The sequence below is a fragment of the Wasmannia auropunctata genome, unplaced genomic scaffold, assembly GCF_000956235.1.
Source record: "Wasmannia auropunctata unplaced genomic scaffold, wasmannia.A_1.0 LD336106.1, whole genome shotgun sequence".
In the NCBI taxonomy this organism is placed as follows: Eukaryota; Metazoa; Arthropoda; class Insecta; order Hymenoptera; family Formicidae; genus Wasmannia; species Wasmannia auropunctata.
The window spans coordinates 10,304,153-10,307,419 of NW_012026784.1; positions in this window are offsets into that span (position 1 = coordinate 10,304,153).

Sequence of the window (3,267 nt, forward strand, 5' to 3'; positions counted from 1 at the left end):
TTAATTTTAAATATACAAGAGATTGTACAGGCGGTAGTGCAAACGATAGAGGCAAAGCGCCCTCAACGCGTGGAACCAGCGGAACGTGGAAATGGAGAGATGTTGCGCTCAATATCCGGAATGGGAACAACGGGTTCGCTCCCGCTTATGTCTTATAATTGGAGTTAGGTGAAATTTACCTCTAAATTGATTCCATCGTTTTCTGGCAAGGAGGATGAGAATGTAGTGAAATGGATAGATTGCTGCACAAACATAGCTAGGACGTATCAAATCAGTAACGAAACGCTTGTTCTTGCCGTGATTAATCAATTGTCGGGCCGAGCACTGGATTGATTCAATCGACAACCGGACAGTCACCACGTGGGACGAATTTAAATTTCACATATGTGTTTATTTCGAACGAAAGGAGTCGGTTACAATGACCCTCGCGAGAGTCAATCATCGTATATGGAAGACGAATACAGAAAAGTTTACGAATTATGTCGAGGATAAACTGAAGGTCATGCAATTTCTGAACTTGACCGAACGCGAGCAGATTGAATTGCTAGCAGACGGCGTAAGAGATCCATCGCTGAGACGCTTCGTTTTGAATACGTGTATGGACACCATTCCAGAATTCGTGAATCATGTTCGACGAATCACAGAAGACGCAGTACTCTTTAAACGCTTTGAGAAGGAAGATGCTCGTACGTTTAAACCAAATAACATCGGTGTAGAAAAATCCTGTACTCATTGTAAGAAACGAGGTCACACGGTGCAGGAGTACCGTATAGCGAAGCTCACGTTACAAATGCGGTCAACAGGGGCATCTGAGTTCGACGTGTACAACGAAGAGGCCAGAGTCCGGAGCAGTTCGAGTCAATCTACTAACGCAGGACAATGATACATCGCAGGAGGACGCGTATGTGGAACCAACGGCGTATCAAGGCGTATACATGGTTGAACAAACGACACCTTTTATTACGATACATAGCTTGAACGAAATAAGTCGAACGTATTCCGTTTTAGTCGATACTGGAAGTCCAATAAGTCTCGTTAAAAAGTCAATTTATTTAAAACATTTTAAAAACAACAAATTATTGCAAGTCACCGGGGGTTTAAATTTAAAAGGTGTAAATAATTCCATGATTCAAGTTCATGGCAAAATTCATGATCAGATTAGTCTTGATAAATTGGCGGGATATTGGTTTGATGTGACTCTATTTGTCGTTAACGACAACACTATGTCATTTGATATATTGTTGGGTCGAGATTTTTTTTCGAATGCCAATATTCAATTTTAATTTATCAAAATGGAACTTTTGAATTTGAACACCTTCCGTCGACTATTCCAGAAATTAACTATATTTGTTTAATCAATACGATGGAGGAGAGGACTTTCTATGATGAAATAACGGAAAATTTAAATTCAGACTTGAGTTATCAAGCTAAATCGAATTTGTTGGATACATTTAAAAAAGTTAATGAGACTAAAGTTGATCCGATTAATGATGACTATAAAATCAGGGCATCTAAAAGATTCTTCTCTCTATCGATTCGCGCCAAGACGCATGTCTTATATGGAAAAACAAAGTTTAGAGCGAATTACCGATGACTTGCTCGAATGTGGCATAATCAAGCCAAACATTTCTCCATACTGTGCGAGAGTGGTGTTGGTAAAGAAGCGAAGTGAAAGGGATCGTATGTGTATTGATTAAGACCGTTAAATCAGCGTGTTCCAGCAAAAATATCCTTTCCCGATCATTGAGGATCAACTAGATTTGCTCTATGGCAAAGAAATCTTCACGAAACTCGACCTTCGTGACGATTTTTATCGGATTCAAATACATCCAGACGACACCAAATACTTCGCTTTTGCTACGCCACACGGTCAGTTTGAATATGTAAAAATGCCATTTGGCTATTCGGAAGCGTCGACGGAATTCCAAAAGAGAATATTACAGATTTTTACTCCATTGATTAAACGCGGAAAAATACAAATATACATGGACGACTTATTGATTGCGACTCGTACAGAAAAAGAAAATCTGGAAATACTTGAAGAAGTTTTAGTCCTGTTAAAACAATACCAATTAGAGTTAAATATTTCGAAATGCCTATTTTTACAAAAAGAAATCGAATATCTCGGTTACTGAGTTTCCAGCAAAGGCGTAACTATGAGTAAACGATACATACAAGCAATTTTGGATTTTCCATGTCCAAAGAATTTAAAGGAATTAAAAAGTTTTCTCGGTCTCACCAGTTATTTTAGACGATTCATTAAAGACTATGCTATAAAGGCCGGACCTCTTCAAGCCTTAACCAGAAAAGGAGTAGACTTTCAATTCACAGAAGAGTGTATAAAAAGTTTCGAGTTGTTAAAGAAGGAATTAACTTCTCCTCCGGTATTGTGTATATACAATTCGACAGCCGAAACTGAATTGCATACAGACGCCAGCAGCCATGGTTTCGGTGCAATTCTATTACAAAAGCAGTCATTTGGTAAAATGGCTCCAATTGCAGCAAAGTATTTCAACAGAACCACTACAGACACTGAGAAACGTTATCATAGTTTTGAGCTGGAAACGTTGGCGATAGTAAAAGCGATTGAACGTTTTCACGTATACCTACAGAGCATAAAATTTAAAGTTATCACGGATTATAATGCCTTAGCATTGGCAATGAAGAAAATCAATATAAATCCAAAAATAGCTCGTCTTTGGTCTTTGGCACTGCAGAATTAAATTTGAAACTCACCGTTCACTGTTCGTCCGATAAAATAACTCATGTCGATTACTCAAATAGCACCACTGATCCTTTTGATTTCAAAAAGAATTCACTCTCTTGAGTTCTTTTCGAATTCGCGTAATCTGTTCAAAATGAAGTAAAAAAGAATTCCTTTTTGATAGTTACAAAAGTATTCCATAAGTATATTTTTTGACTTCTTTTTGACTTTGAGTCGAAAATAAAAAATGTTTCTAGAAACGACATAGAAACATTTATAAAACATTGGCTGCAGCACGCTAGCGATCAAATAAAAAATCGGAAAACAACTTAATTTCATAAGACTTTTGATAAATTCTCTATATCTATTTTTCTTTGTTTCGTCATATCAATTTTATTATATTAGTTGCGTTTCTCAAATGGATCTTAATTATATATGTATCACAAAAACTATATGTTATATAAAACTGTATATACTGTTTGTATGTGTATACGATACAATACAAACAGATATAATACAGTACAAACATGCTAAAGTAATAAAAGAACAAGCTTATTTTTATA